Below are 17554 nucleotides of genomic sequence, written 5' to 3'. Positions count from 1 at the left end.
ATAAACTTCCAGTCAGTAGCAATAATTCCCCCAACTTCCAAACAGATAAATGACGCAACATACGAATGTTGACAGATTGAGTAACAGAACTAACTGTGAACTGGACATTCCGGCAGACGGGAGACTGTTCTTGAGAATTGATACAGTTTCACAATTACATTTGATGTGCAATGTAGGAAAATTTTACAAGATAAAATACAATGAAATTTTTTTGTTGTGAATAATACCTTGTTGAGTAATGAGATTTATTTGATACTGAAACCTCTTTAATGAATATGGTTATGCTGCAGGTGAAAATTTTTTTGATATTTTATATATATATATATATATATATATGTGTGTGTGTGTGTGTGTGTGTGTGTGTGTGCATATATATAATATATAAATAATTAACAATATTTGCGGCTTAATACTTACACATACACACACACATATACTGTATGTATATAATCAGAGGCAGAAATGCACCTAGCAAAGACTGCCAAAATTACGCGAGAGAGAGAGAGAGAGAGAGAGAGAGAGAGAGAGAGAGAGAGAGAGAGAGAGAGAGAGAGAGGCTCTTAGTTAGTTCCCACGAACAAAGCGTGCATTGTGACCATTACGCTGCGATACTCTGTACAAGTACCATATGTGATTTTGCGGTTCCTTTCCTGCGCGGGAGGACGAGGCCCCGAGAGAGAGAGAGAGAGAGAGAGAGAGAGAGAGAGAGAGAGAGAGAGAGAGAGAGAGAGAATTCGTTCTACTTCGGCCACGCCTCAGTTTTGTCCGCTATCTTCCGTCGCTAAGTAATCTACATCCGCCCTTCTGAGTTCACTAATCCCCACGTAATACTGACATGCAAAGGAGTTTTGGAATTAAATGGGAATTTTTTTTACACATCCCGCCCTAATGAGTTGACAAGTCACTATATAACACTGAAATGGACTTAATTTTTTAAATGAAGAAGAGATATGTTAAAATACCAAGTACAAAAATTCGCCAATTTTCTTCAACAATGGAGTTTTATGTACATACGCTACAGCGTATAATCAAGACACACTGAAAACAGATCTATCTTTAGGTGAATGTCGGTATAATGCTGTATGAGCCGCGGCCCATGAAACTTAACCACAGCTCGGTGGTGGCCTATGCTATATCGTTGCCGAAGCACGATTATGGCTAACCAACCTTAAATAAAATCAAAGTGGAGGCTAGGACTGCAATTTGGTATGCTTGATGATTGGAGGGTGGATGATCAACATTCCTATTTGCAGTCCTCTAGCCTCAGTAGTTTTTAAGATCTGAGGGCGGACAGAAAAAAGTGCGGACAGAAAAAGTGCGGACGGACAGACAAAGCCGGCACAATAGTTTTCTTTTAAAGAAAACTAAAAAGGGGAATTTTTTTGAGAATAAGAATGCGTGGAAGACACAGATTGCCGAAGGATCCAAAAAAAACAGGCTTCGATGAATTTCTGGTGATAATAATTGTTTCAGAAAAAGAAATAAAGCAAAACATTTAAGGGACAACGAAAGGATTTGGGGCATCACGGAACTCATTCCGAATAAAAATTGTATATGAAGTTTCTTTGAAGCTGCTACGAAGAAAGGGGAAAAATGAAAACCTTTATTATTACAAGTGGTTAATGCAATAATCACTAACGAAAACCCAGTTAATTAACGTTCTTTGCACTAGCAAAAGAAGCGATTAACGTACAACTTAATGACAAAAGCATTAGTGACTTGTGCATCAGTAACTGACGAAGGCAAACGCGATTAATGAGTTAGAGACTAACGAAAGCAGAAGTTAGTTAATAACTGACAAAAAGAGTAATGAATTGAACTGAACTGAATATAGCATTTAGGCCAAAAAGCCAATCACTGGAACCTAAGAGGTCATTCGGCGCTGAAACGGAAACTGACAGTAAAAAGAGTTGAAAGGTGTAACAGGAGGAAAATCTGACAGTTGCACTATGAATCAACTGTTAGGAGAGGATGGATAGCAAGATGGAAAATAGAGAATATGAAAGGAGGTACAGTAAAAGGAACGAAAGGGGTTGCAGCTATGGGTCTTGGAAGGGACGCTGCAAAGAACCTTAAGTAATGCCTACAGTGCGCCGGGTGAGGTGCACTGGCGGCACTGACCCTCAGAGTCTACGGGGACGTGGTGGCAGTATAAAAATTTTTGATTATAAAAGCACAAATAGACAGTGCAAGGGTAACTAACCTATTAATACTGACAAAAGCAGATGGAGCCAATAGTAATTAACGCATGCACAGGTGATTCATTTAGTAATAAATAAAGAAAAACTGATTAATGCTTTCAATAACAGTTGCTCTTTATGAATTGACGGATTATGATTATGAAATTTAGGTCTTGAAGACCAAGAGCCGGAACCCATCAGGATTATTCAGCGCAGCAATGATGATGAAACATATAAATCAATGATGTGATTGATAATGAATCCAGCGCAGCAATGATGATGAAACATATAAATCAATGATGTGATTGATAATGAATCCAGCGCAGCAATGATGATGAAACATATAAATCAATGATGTGATTGATAATGAATCCAGCGCAGCAATGATGATGAAACATATAAATCAATGATGTGATTGATAATGAATCCAGCGCAGCAATGATGATGAAACATATAAATCAATGATGTGATTGATAATGAAAAGGTGAATGAATACACTGTACTAGTAAAACTCAGTGTTAAAATATGAACGTTAAAAAATGAAGAATGATATTAGATAAAAAACATAAAAATAAATATATTTAAAACTTTTATATTTAAAATGCTTTTATGACTGAAGCGCTGACGAAAGCAATATTAACCAAAGACGCTGTTAATTTCCTAACAATAGTTTATTCTCAAATAAAGTCATTAACGACAGAATAATATCTGATAGTGCTCAGGCGAGAGAGAGAGAGAGAGAGAGAGAGAGAGAGAGAAATAACAATAACGTACCACATAAGAAACATAAGAAATAACGGTTAAAAATTCATTCGTATTTAGAAATATATCTAAAAATCAATAACCTTACAATCATTAAGCCCTGACAATCCAGCAAATGCGGAAAAATAATAAAAAATAAAAAATTAAATTTATTACAGACAAAATCTATAAACATTTCAAAAGCTTTCGCCTTTGCATCGAATTTTGTCGAGTCACGTACAGTAGTCATTGTCACTCTCTCCCGTTTAGTCAAATCACTGTTATCATGACATTTACCGCTTAATCCACGTGTCTTTATACATAGTATTCATAGTATAGGTTGGCAATATTATATATATATATATATATATATATATATATATATATATATATATATATATATATATATATATATATATATATATATTTATATATATATATATATATATATATATATATATATATATATATATATACATATGTATATATATATAATGTGTGTATATACTGAGAGAGAGAGAGAGAGAGAGAGAGAGAGAGAGAGAGAGAGAGAGAGAGAGAGAAGAGAGAAAAATATCAGTACCACAGCAAAGTACCAACATTATAAAGACACGCATTCCTCACTTCGCAAAATCAACTTGGCAAAACCATAAAAAAAAAAAGTAAACAAAAATCAAGTTATAAAAATCAACCAGCGACACAAAACAACAACATAACAGATGGACCGAGGAAGGAGAGAGAGAGAGAGAGAGAGAGAGAGAGAGAGAGAGAGAGAGAGAGAGAGAGTTAACACACGTACGAACATACCTATAAGGATTCGCGGCGCCTCTTGACAGAGAGTTTGAAAGAGCTCCCACATACACACCAAATCTAGGCGGACCGCCCGAACATTGGTCGGATTCCAGACTTCGTTTTCTTTACTTGTGATTTGTAAGTGGCAAAAAAAAACACACACACACAGGATTAATGGTGGTTTTTAACTGGAAAATCAACTGGATTGATCGTGGTTTTTAAGTGGAAAATCAACCGCGGCTTTTGACTGGAAAATCAACAGGATTAATCGCGTTTTAACTGGAAAATCAACAGGATTAATCGCGTTTTAACTGGAAAATCAACAGGATTAATCGCGTTTTAACTGGAAAATCAACAGGATTAATCGCGTTTTAACTGGAAAATCAACAGGATTAATCGCGTTTTAACTGGAAAATCAACAGGATTAATCGCGTTTTAACTGGAAAATCAACTGGATTGATCGTGGTTTTTAGCTGAAAAATTAATCGTGGTTCTTAACTGGAAAATCAACAGGATTAATCGTGGTTTTTAATTGGAAAATTAACAAGTTTAATCGAGATTTTTTACTGGAAAATCAACAGGATTACTCGTGGCTTTTAACTGGAAAATCAACAGATTATTCGTGGTTTTTAACTGCAAAATCAACAGGTTTAATCAATTCATTGATTGGATTTTATCTGTACTGTTTCAACTGTCATTTGCGTATTGAAAATTGTAGGATTGATCGTAGTTTTTAACTGGAAAATCAACAGGATTTATATACCGGATTAATCGACTGATTGATTGTTTTATCTCTACTGCTTCACACAACAAACGTTGCTGACGCCGAGAGGTTTTTGTTACGTTTCGACGCTAAACTTGTATCATCATTTGAAAGTGATTAGGTAAAAAAAGTCTACAGACTGCCTCTGAGCGAGTTAGACTTGTCAAGACTTATATCTCTTGGAAATCGCACACTTGGGAAGTGATTTCTTTTTTGGAAAAATTATTTAAAATAGTTCTTTTTGTTTTGTGCCTTCGCTGAATTAAAGAAATTTGTATATACTTATTGCATGCTCTCTAATCTGGTTTTGTATATATCTAAAATAATAACGCTTTTTCCCCTATTTTTGCTTCGCAAAATATAAAAACAAAACAATCTTAATTGTAATCACAACTTGAATTTTAATGTGATGACATCGTATGTGAAATGTGGCAGATAAAACCAATGTGCCAAGTGTTACTTTTTACTGTTAATTAGCGTTGCTTTTCCAAAAAAGCAGTCTCTAGCAATTACAGCTAATTCCGAAGGCAAGCGGTTCAACAGAAAGCAACACTGCTTGCACGTTGAAGTAGGTCACTGGACATGAAAAAAACCGCTACATGACAACAGTTGTCGGGAAATAAAACGTAAAAAAAACATTAAAAAACCACAAGAAGAAATAGAAAAATACTAAATATTCTAATAAGGATTCATGTGGCGGCAGCATTGCAGTCAATTCCAATGCAATGTAAATAACCATTCGAATATGAAAAAATATATATTACAAAAAAAGGAGGGAAATCTGGTATATACAGGACGTCTATGAACACTGTCTCCTCTGTAAACAGCAACGTAAACAGTTGTAAATGATTTGTAAAAAAAACATTCAACGAGTAAAACAAATATAAATATAACGAAAAAAAGGAGGGAAATCTGGTATAAACAACACGTCTATGAACATTTTCCTCTGTAAACAAAAACTTAAACTACTGTAAGTGATTTGTAAACAAACATTCAATGAATAAATCTATGTACAATAAGAAAAAGGAAGAAAAGCTGGCATAAAAACGTCTATAAACATTGTCTCCTCTGTAACGATAACATTTACAAATGATTTACAAATAGACAGCGAAGGCAAAAGATCAGATCTAAATTTACCATTCGACAATGCCATGCACTTCTCCGGCAGAGCTGTAAAACGTTAGGGGGAAAAAAATCCGTTTTCTGAGGGCGTCAATCGTCGAAGGAACGGGTCGGTCGACCCTCTCCGCAGGAATCAGCTAAGCGGTATCCTACAGAAATTCGTCGCTCAGGAGAGAGAGAGAGAAGCTAACGGTTGTGTCAAGTCAATATGGTGAGTAATTATTTTGGCGAGTACGTTCTCTTTCGTAAACCCCTCACACTTGGACTGTAAGCGATTACGTAATGCCTGGCAGTGCCTTCCAAGGCCCCCTAGCTGCAACCCCTTTATTCTATTACTGTCCCTCTTTCCTCTTCTTCCATCTTACTTTCCTAACCCTCTCTAACAGCTGATCTCATGAGTAACTGCTTTGAGGTTTTCCTCCTGGTTACACCTTTCAAACCTTTACTGTCATCTCCGTTTCAGCGCTGAATGGCCTCTTTGGTCCCAGCGCTTGGCCTTTGGCCTAAATTCTATATTCAATTCAATTCATACATTTTGCTGATGGATTAAGGTGGCCCTATGCCAGCTCTTATGAATAGCTCGCAAAAAGCCCGTTGCTTAATAAATTCTGTGATACTTTTGGCTGAGGTACTGAACATTAATAATACAAAATGAATACATATATAATATTAATGCTACATAGTTTGACTTTTCAAGAGTTTTTCCATTTTTCTGAAACAAATTCTAATTTGAAAAACTCTGTATTTTCTATTATGATTATAGGCGTTCATAAAACTGTTTTTTTACTTGCAGTTTTCAAATTAAAGGCCTCTTAACATTTTTACCTTACCCTATGACTGTCAAAGACCAAAATATGTGCAACAGGCTCAGGTCACCATCCACCTCCTTTCCTCATGGATTCCCATATGTCCAGGTCTTCACCATAGCCTTTTTTCTAAGAATTCCCAACTGGACTAAGTCTTCCCTGAAGGCCTTTCCTCCATGAATTCCTATTCAGCCTAAGTCTTGACTGATGCCCTTCCTCTATGAATTCCAAATAGTTCCATGACTTCGTTGATGTTCTCTTTCCATGGATTCCCACTTAGTGCCCTTTCTCCATATATGCCCAAGTGGCACAGGTCTGCATCAATGCCCTTTCTCCTTCAGTTCCCTTATGGTTCAGGTATTCACTGATGCTTTTTCTCCATGAATTCCCAAAAGGCCCAGGTCTCTGTCAACGCACTTTCTCCATGACTTCCCAAGTGGTCCGGGTCTTCGTCAATCTCCTTAATCCAGTTTCATTTCCCTTACTTTTCTATCTGTTCCTCACCTTTTCTCATCGCATGTCCAGACCATCCCAACCAAATGACGTTGTCTGGTTCAAGCACGACGAACGCAAGAAAAAAAAGAGGAGAAAGAATGAAAGGCGGAATTTAAACAAGGAAGGGAAGGGTCCAACTCTTAGATGATGAATGATTATGAAGGAAGAACAGTAATCCAAAACTCGTTAGACGTGAAAGAAAACGTATCGAATCAAGAAGTCAGTTCACTCGTTAGTTTTGTAGTCAATGTAGCATATGGTCCTGTCATTATCAATAACACATTATATCCGCTGCGCCTTGCAGAACCTCAGCAATTACCGTCAGTCTTAAGATGTAGGAATAACAATTCGTAATGGAATTTTGTCATTAAAAGCTCTGGTACAAATTGTTAAGCAATCCTGTTAAGAAATTCATCAATACCTTTACTTTCTCGTACATATCTCAAAAGGTCTGTAGAATAATTTTTTGGCTTTCAAACATTCTGAAAGTGGAAATGAACGAGCTAAATAGTGCAAATGCCTTCTACGGAAGAGGCCTACGGAAGGGGCCAACAATACGCCCTTATTTATCCTACGCCTTGGCGGAGACGAAAAGAAATACGAGACTGGTTGTTAACCAGACCGAGGAATTCTTGGAACTATCAGAAATGTATGAATTCCAAAACCTGGCCGCACTGGGAATGAAAAACGGTTGTCAAAAAAGTATATACCAATGACTACTGACTTCCACAAAGTAAATATAAGATGTCCTGGCCTAACGTGTGCTACGTGCCGTCAGAAAGGGGACGATGAGTGGTCTGCCCTTCGGCCAAGGCAGTCAGAACCTCAATTATTAGAGATCATATGGACTGCTTTTGATTCAGAAGGGGAGACGACGGAATAAACAGTCCAAATATACTAGCAGTACTTAAACACTTATATATATATATATATATATATATATATATATATATATATATATATATATATATATATATATATATATATATATATATATATAACTGTGGATATTGCCGATTTATCATTTTTATCATGTTATCTCATGTATCTAGAATGAGTATGTCATTGTCTCTAGTATGTATATTCCATGTATAGGCCATAAGCCTATATAAAATCTATTATTATTATATATGACTATAAGGAAAAACATACCTATAATTTATAGAAGCATACCCACCCCACGCCTCCGTGATATAGGGCACATTGCGGGAAGATGCCCTGTATCAGTGAGATGCCCGAGGTTATCAGTGAAGGTCAAGCTAGATGCCCGGGCAATCGTTCATCAACGGTAACCAACACCTCCCCACCCCCTCACAAAAAAACTGAGTCGTTGAAGAATATGTTCAACGGGGTCCTTCAACCAACGTGCCCCGTTAGGAAGGACCCTGGAGGACAGGTCGAACGCTTTCTGACCTATTTAACGAAGTGGGCACGTGGTGGTGAGGGCAGTTAGCGCTGGCTAACGACCCTTAGGTTTTTATACAGAAGCTGGCTGGATGGATGATACCCTAAAGTGCTTGCCCAAGCTGGGACCAGTGGAGATGAGTTACTGAAAGGAGTGATAACAAAAGAAATGCGATGGACATTTGTGAATGATCTGTAGATGAACTAATTAATGTGAAGTGTAAGGATAACGGGACGTATACACACATGTATATGTATATACATATACACATTATAATATACACCCATATACACGTTAAAAATGATTTACGGAATCGGAAGAAGGTATAGTGACATCTACGGACTCACTGTTGTACTTCTCATGACTGATTGATTAAAGGTTACTAAAACTGGCGTCACCTCTCCACAAAAACTATCATCCCTCAAGGAAATCTTCATTTTCATTAACTCGTACTACCTCAACCATAGGTCTATTAGAGATCGCAGTTGCCACCATAACAACAATAGAAGAAGAAGAAGAAGAAGAAGAAGAAGAAGAAGAAGAAGAAGAAGGGGATCGCAACCACCACCACAACAACAGGAAGAAGAAGAAGAAGAAGAAGAAGAAGAAGAAGAAGAAGAAGAAGAGAAGAAGAGGTTTGGTCAACCATGCGTCTACGAGCGCCCCAAAACCGAACCAAAACCGTTTTGTCCCTTCCCTCAGGATACGCCACTCTCGTACTCTTGCTACAGCAGCGTACACCTTTAGCAGTAGGTCGCAGCACCGTTGTTCTCCTTCCTAAGGCGAAACAACCCCTTAAACGATGACTAGGCAACAACGTTACAACACTTCCTTGGTTATTTACACATATTACATGGCTTTTCCACCCCGTCCTTTGTGGCAGATGTGTGATATAAACGAATTGATTACTTAGTTCGTTTACCTTCTTTTGTTTTCGGCCAAAGATAATACGCTGTCAGCTCTGAGTACTTATCTTCGTGGGAGCCTAACTCCTTCGCTGGCCCCTTGGAGTCACACCGTACTTTCCAAGGCTTGGGCAACGTACTAAGCACTGCATTTTAGTTGCGGTTGCTCGTCCTTGCCCACAGAGAGACGTTGTTGGTCATTCCGTCGATTAAAACATTTTCAGAATGCTGGAGTGATCAATGGAAATTAAGAGACACTGGGTTTTATTTGAAAAAACGTTCATCTACAGTGTTAACAATAGCAAACTTATATCTTGAAGCTGAGAATTAACTGTTTTTCGTTTATTTTCATATATAATTCATATTTTTTTTATAACAGACACTAATATTGTGTAATAATATTCTTTCGTAGTTCTTTGACACTAGTCGATTTCATAGAGTGATTGTAACTATATATGTCATCTCTATGATCTACAATATTTTCAGACTTTCTACTCTGAAAAAATTAACTTAAATTCTTCTTTAATCTCTACTTAATTCTCTCTTACTCTACTTTTCTGATAAGCTCAGCAAAGCACATAAGAGCAGATACTAAAAATACCGCGAAATTACAGCCTTCGCAGACCAATAACCAATGTCCTATTTTCAGATCCTACTGACGGCGCAGGCACTGCTCACGCTGCTTGTCCACTTAGCTCAAGCAGGCCTGGGAACCAAAGCAAGCAGGCAACGGCATTTCGGACCTTACGGTCGACATACTACCCCAGGCGACTTCGTTACGAGCGGGTATGGCACTCTATACAACAACGAGGACCGGCAACATATCACCCGGGTCTTCTCAGACAGCACCAGGAATCATGGCGAACAAAACATTGAAGAAGATTACAATCAGCAAAGCCTCTACAGAAACCACAACTACGACACGAACCATAACATCGACAGCGACCCCTATTATGACGATTACGACCACAGCCAGAATGGCGCCAAAGGCAACCAAGTCGCAAACAGTTATTACAATGACGACAGCAACAGTGGCGGAAGTTTGATTAACAACAGAAACCGTCTTCAGCACCCACAACGGCTGAACGGCTACGCGCCCTCTAAAACCAACGCCTTCAACGGCTTCGGTTTCGACCTAAATCCTCCTCGGCCTAGCACCAACGTCGTCCCTCGAGGTCAAAGGGACAGGGATCTATTCGACAACAATAAAAGCAATGGGCCGAATTCCCACAAACTCGAACAATTAATAAGGCTCTATCAGGAAAACCCAAGCGAATTCGAGCAACGACTGGGGATGGCTGACATTGCACAGGTTCTGATCTCAGAACTGAGCGGGAATCGGCGGAGTGGTGGAGGGTAAGACGACAGTTCTTTTATTTGTTATATTGTTCTTATTTTTGTTAAAATAAACTGCTCTGAGCTAGATATTAAAAAAATACGTTAAATGGCCCAGAATCATAAGCTTCCTTAATTCCAGTATTTGTTGTGCATCACATCAAAAAAAAAAGTTATTGATTTGCAAAGATTTCTGAACAACACGTCACTTGTACGAAAACAACATCTGAGAGTTGTCACTTTGCAATTATTTAAATAAAACCTCACACTTATCACAACATATTCTAGTTTGTTAACGCAACCACGCGTCATGTTTGCCAATTTCAGTTTTTATCACAAATTTATTAGTATTTATTCATCTTATTTAGTGCCCTAAATCTACCCTCTGTATTCTTATCAACAGGATGTTCGGGAATGGCTTCGGAAAGATGAGTCTAGACGTGTACAGCATCTTCGCTATAGCAATGTTCGGGGCATTTATCGCCTACATCGTCTACTTCTTCATATCTGTGGAAGGGGGTGGTGGTGGCGGAGGAGGCGGACGCCATGATATCTCCAGAGAGGGAGAAGTATTGTCGGGGATTCTCAGGGATGTCACCAACGCTTTCGCGCGATGGGCAGCTTTTGAAAATCTACCACATGTCCGTGCTAACAGAACAGAGGCAGAAGAACCGACGAAGGAATCTTGAATTTAACTGGACTGTGGTATTAATTTTAAAAACTGCATTTTTATTTTTAAAAATTTTCCAGTTTTCTTCTGTCTTTGTGGATAAGAAGTTCCCGTACCTGGGCTGGCGTCTGACTGACTGAAGCCAGCAACGAAAAAAATAAGTTAAAGGTTCTCACCCCTCTTCTATACACAGACACACATACACTCACACAGGTGCATACACTGCATCTTTAAATGACGAATAAACAAAACAAAACAAAAACTTGTTTCAGTATAATGAAAATAACTTTGAACAAAGGTTATATGCCCTACCATGACATAAGCCTTTACTGTGGAGTTAACACAGGTTGCTTCAAGTAGTGCAATATCTCTGAGCCACACACAAAGGCGAATCTTGAAAATTTTCTCATTTCATGTGCCCAGTATTAGCAACAAATTCTACATAGCTGTTAAATGTTTTTAAAGGATTCCTGGACAAAACCATAACTATAAGATTGAAATTAACGTTCAACAGAAATGTCTAAGTGAAACAAAATATCATTTACGTTATCCATGGCCCCCACTTCACTGTTATGTACAAATATTTATAACAGATGTTTTCATGTACTTACACAAACACACACAGACTTATTACTATTACTACAAATACTGTTGCTACCAAGTTCCACATATAACTTTAATTATATCAACCTTGATTGCTACTATTGCTGAATCTGCAAATTCTTCGTAACAGTTAAGGAAATGTCGATTAAGATAAGCACGATTATGATAGCCATAGCTAGGCCACCTAGGTTACTTTTTTTTCAGACTAGTGGGCTATAGGTCTGCTTGACACAGATTTACTAATCTTCAATAAAGCTTTATTGTTTCCTTAATACTGACTCACAACCCATCAGATTCATCTTTTATAATCCCTGCTCACTATACTTCTATACCGAGTCCATCTTGGCTTTCTAGAAATCAAAACTAAAGGTCTACATAAGAACTGATCACGATTCTAGCGGTCGAGCCAGAGAGCCAGTGATAGTTGTAACGTCAGTTCTTCAATATCAAATCACCCTATATAAATCTAGCCAGTTATATTTTCAACTGGACTCATTGTACAGTAACATTTTGTTGCCAGTTAGATTAAAGCTCGGTAGTTTAACTTGTAATTGTGAACTAAATATACAAAATATCTTTACTCTGCGTTCACTGTATCTGCTCGAAAGTTCCACAGACCAGAATTCTCAAAAATCTCACTTGAGACTAGGGGCGATCTGCAAGGTGGTACTTTGTAGCTTTACCCTCTTTCTCTCTCTCAATATCCTTAGTTAAATGGGCATTAATTACGTTATATTTGCTTCCTTATTCCCTCAGCTCTATTCACTGATTTGTAAGTTTCTTTGTTTTTTTAACTTTTCTCATACAAGGGCTTTCCTTTTCTCTGAGGTAGCCTGCTTTGCAAGGAAAAGGCCTTTGTAAGATTTTTCCATGAGAATCTTTGCATATTTTGAAAAAAAAAAAATAACGTACTCAAAGTGAGGACCTACCATTAGTTTTTGTTCATTGTAATACATTACAAATTCTCTCACTTCGTACACGAATGAAACCCAGATTCTCAAGTATATTCCCAAAACCTCAGACTGAAAGAAAGTGTAAATCAATAATATGTAAATGTCTGTATGTAGTTTACTTTCCTTCTTAATAAAGTCCTATTGTCCTTGATTTATGTGTTTTAATAATCAGTTCATTATAATCTTGATTTATCAATTATAAACGAAACATACTTGTAATGGAATACCTTAGAAAGGTAGAACATTGTTACCTACTGAATACCGTGGGCTGCGAAGCCTGTACCAAGAGAAAAGCGAAAAAATACATAAGTAAAAAATGAGTCAAGGTTTCTTCGGCGCAATCGAGTTTTCTGTACAACCGCTACAGCGAATAAAGGCCACCAAAAAGAGATCTATCTTTCGATGGTCTCGGTATAATGCTGTATGAGCCACGGCCCTTGAAACTTTAACCATGGCCCTGTGGTGGCCTATCCTATACCATTGCCAGAAGCACGGTTATGGCTAAGTTTAATCTTAAATAAAATAAAAACTACTGAGGCTAGAGGGCTGCAATTTGGTATGCTTGATGATTGGAGGGTGGATGATCATCATACCGATTTGCAGCCCTCTAGTCTAGCCTCTGTAGGTTTTAAGATCTGAGGTCGGACAGAAAAAGTGCGAACGGACAGACAAAGCCGGCACAATAGTTTTCTTTTACAGAAAACTAATCAAAACATAGCAACTATCTGAACGAAGTGGAAAGATATTGCTGGAATCCTGGTAAATAATACAGTATCCCATTCATAAAAAAAAGAGCCAAAAATTAATGATACGTGAACAAGATGTGTACCATTCTATCTAGCTGGTACATGGGTACTGACAAACAAAATAATTAAGATTCTGGGAAGCAAAGGCTATACCATTTAGCAAAAGTGAGGGTGTAAGATCACATATTAAATGATGCAGATGGTCTGGTCATGTGATGAGACGTGGGGGGAGGAAGAGTCAGTGAGAAAAGCAGATAGGGAAGGCACATGACACAGACCTGGAGGAAGAAAATCGTAGAAAAAGGTCATAGATGAAGACCTAGGCCAGATGGGAATTTCAGTAATTTCAATAATAAACTAATCAAATGAATTTTGCCGTACTAATGAGAGTAACGCAATTCCCTTTGTAGAAAGACGACTGGCCCAGTCTGTCGCGCATTTGAACACCTGGCGGAGTTTAAGTTGGAAGCTTTGGTAAACAAGAAGTTTACAAATCGGTCCTGAATAAATAGAAAATGGCAGTATATGGGTTGACATGCACCTCAGAGAGAGAGAGAGAGAGAGAGAGAGAGAGAGAGAGAGAGAGAGAGAGAGAGAGAGAGAGAGAGAGAGAGAGACATGAGCAGCAAATGTACGTAAAACATGCCTGGTGTAAGAACTGGCAGAAGATAACGGGGAGAGAGAGAGAGAGAGAGAGAGAGAGAGAGAGAGAGAGAGAGAGAGAGAATGATCATTTCTATCACTTCAAACCCCCACCTTTCCTCAGGCTCTGGAACTCTCCTCCTACTTCTGATCCTCACATTTGTGTAAAAAATATATATATACAATATATATAGTACAAACACATATATATAAATATATATATAAATACATATGTATACACTTAAATATCTGAACGTCATAAAAACGTCATTAACTGGCCCCTATATTTACAAATTACACAATGCTTTCACATTCAAATTATTTCCCGTTTATATTTTTTAATTTGTTTTTTCCTCAAACACCTTTGAACTTAGGAACCAGAATATAAATTTTATGTTCAGACTTTTCTATTACACTTTTGAACCAGTGTAACATAAACGCATAATCTGTAAATATAATACTGATAATAATGGCAACCCCAAAGAAATAACCCCCACCTCCCTCTCCATCCTACTTATGCCATCCACCCGTGCCCAAGTGCCCTGACCACTCACGGGGCACGCGAGACCTCAAACTGCCAGTCGGTAAGGAGCAGGGTATGCGGAAAGGTGGCTCTGCTGTTAGACCATACCCTAATAATTTCCAGTTATTTTCCTAAAGGCCTATTGATTATACATTACTGGTTTTTCGTAATTATATAGGCCTGTGAAAACTCTAATAATTTCCTATAGGCCTACAGGTTAGAAATTGCTAGATTTTCATAGTCATATGGGCCTGCGATAACTAATATTCCAGTTATTTACCTATAGACCTACAGGTCCTATATTACTGGTCTTTCGTAGTTATATAGGCCTGTGATAACCGTAGTTATATAGGCCTGTGATAACAAGTGCAAAATAGGCTTTATTTCAATTGGCCATGATAACCTAGACAGCGAGTTATAGACGGGTGATTTCGTGAGGTGAGATAAATTGACAGTTAACTGGAAGCCGATGCAGTGACTTCATTACATACACAGTTAAGAGAAAATATACAAACTTCACGAAGACGACAGCCAAAATGGCGGATAAATCTTCTACTTTCATCATAATTGGTAAGTAAAATATTGTCTAATTTAACGAGAGAATGAAATAAGGCCCTTTTTCCTGTGCGTGCACCAGAAAACGGTCTAATTTTGTTCTAATATTTGGAGAACAAGAGATTGTCCTTCAGTCTTAACGTCATGATGGCATCTAATATTGTTCTTGCAAAGGTACTCCTCGACCTGACGATTATTTAAATTTAATTTCTTCATTAACCACGGCCTCTAGTATTGTCTAAATTCAGAAGTATTAAAGCTTTATAGGTCTAACTCTCCGTCAGGCCTGTAAAGGGTTGGATAGTTTGTGTGAAAGAGGAACTGGAAAAGAAACGCATTAGTATACAGGAACCGTGAGACTACGTTACAGTATTACAGTTTCAGACATGCTACTGATGAGCCTCCTGTAGGTGTATGAAACGGCTAGTGTTGTAGAAGTTTTAATGTGCATGGGGTTCTTCCACAATTCAGCAGTTAAAAGTATGAAAGTGGCTGTAACTGCTGTGTTGTATTTGCTCTGAAGCCACCCCTATAGATAGGAACCCAGAGTTCTTGTAATCTCAGTTCTGTAACCCACACGGCTATACGATATTACCTTTAAAATGTGATCAAATTTTTTCAAGAAATTGCATAAACACCAGGCACTTTCTCTAAGTATAATTTAGTGTGATGAAGATACATTAAAAAAATATGAGTATTATATCTTAACATTTTGCCAGTTATTATGAAATAATAACATAACATGTTCACCCAATATATCCCACTCAGTGTTACAAACATTTTGAAACAGTTCCACTTAATATCTCATTCAGTATGAATAAAACATTTTAAATATTCTATGTCCTGGTTCCTGTCCAGAAATATTACTTAATAACATCATACCCCAAAGTACCTATCAGTTTAATTTCCAAGTGTTCCATTGTTGTTCGTTTACTCTCATACAGACAGTTCTGTATTTTGGAGCTTGAATTAATTACAGTTTGCGATCGCATAAATATAATGCATACATATAATGCGTCCTTTTTTATGCATAATTAAAAGCTGTTTTTTTATTTTCAGGATTGCTAGTCCTCTTAATCGAAACTAGAATGGCAAACTCTACCGAAATTATGACAAAAAATTCAGCGATCGACGGTACAGTCTTGTGTGTCGACGACTCGACATGCCAGCCATCATTCACAGCCGACGATACACTGGCAGACATTAGTTACGATGACGTCACCGGAGAGAACCCGAATCCTGAGAGGTATATGGAAGAAGAAAAAGGAGGAGAAGAAGAAGAAGAAGGAGGGGAGGAGGAGAAGAAGTAGAAGAACAGGAAGAAGCAGGATTTTTAAAAGTAACAGCATACTCAGAGGAGCCTGCTGACATCCCCAGGCTGATTCTAAACTGCATTTTCTCTTCGGTGCCCTACTTCGGAGGAAAATGGCTGACGGACATCCTCAGGAGGGGGATTGCCGACGACACACTGATGTCAGCAAGCTACAGCTTCGTGGACGGCGGAAACTCCTGGGGAGGATTATGGGTCTGGACTCCAAATCTCCAACCGTCACATTTTTCGACAGACTGGACGCTTGCTTCGACGTAGACGCATATCACTCGGAATACCACGAAAATGGCGCCGACAGATTTAATCCAGAAATGAGAGATCACAGGCTCAAGAGATCTTACAAAGATAAGAAGAACAAGGGTTACGGCAAAGATTCCTTGATCGGTTTCAGTATCCTGGGAATACTGATCGTGGGAGCCATGATAGCTTACCTGATTTATCTTCTTACGTAGTTTTTCGTTAATCCGAAGGAGATTTAAAGTTAAAGTGTTGAAAGAAAGGCATTATTAAATGTATAAAGGAACAGATACAATACTTGGTTGTCTAGAGTATAGTCGATACAGTTGTTATTACATAGTCAGTGACAAATAGTACACTAGGCCTAAATTTTAAAATTGCATAAGCAAATTATCGAGAGATTATTCACAATCATCATCATCTTCTGTCATTATCTTCGCTGCCATATCATCATCACTGTTATCATCATCATCATCATTACTGATACTTTGTTGTTAACGAATATCCACGAAATGGAATCACCAACTGATTTATATTATAGTCAGTGAATCAAAAATTGTTTACCTAAAACCCCAGCTTCCTCTACCCTATTATTATTATTATTATTATTATTATTATTATTATTATTATTATTATTATTATTATGAGAGAAAGACCAAAAGGAACAAATAAGAAGTAAAAGGCAGATAGCGTGCAGTTGGGGACTTATGGTATCGTCTATAGTACTCTATACAGTTCGCTGCTTTGAAGA

The 17554-nt window shown here is 37.8% G+C and overlaps 1 protein-coding gene across 1 annotated transcript in view; it reads right to left on the bottom strand.

The window, feature by feature from the left end:
- LOC136838424 (uncharacterized) overlaps positions 1 to 17554 on the bottom strand; it is a 56453-nt gene that overhangs the window by 38236 nt on the left and 663 nt on the right. The gene's annotated exons all lie outside the window — the stretch shown is intronic.

This window comes from Macrobrachium rosenbergii, chromosome 5 (assembly GCF_040412425.1).
Source record: "Macrobrachium rosenbergii isolate ZJJX-2024 chromosome 5, ASM4041242v1, whole genome shotgun sequence".
Lineage (NCBI taxonomy): Eukaryota > Metazoa > Arthropoda > Malacostraca > Decapoda > Palaemonidae > Macrobrachium > Macrobrachium rosenbergii.
Note: the sequence above shows the minus strand (reverse complement) of the source record. Positions and strands in the feature narration are given on the sequence as shown.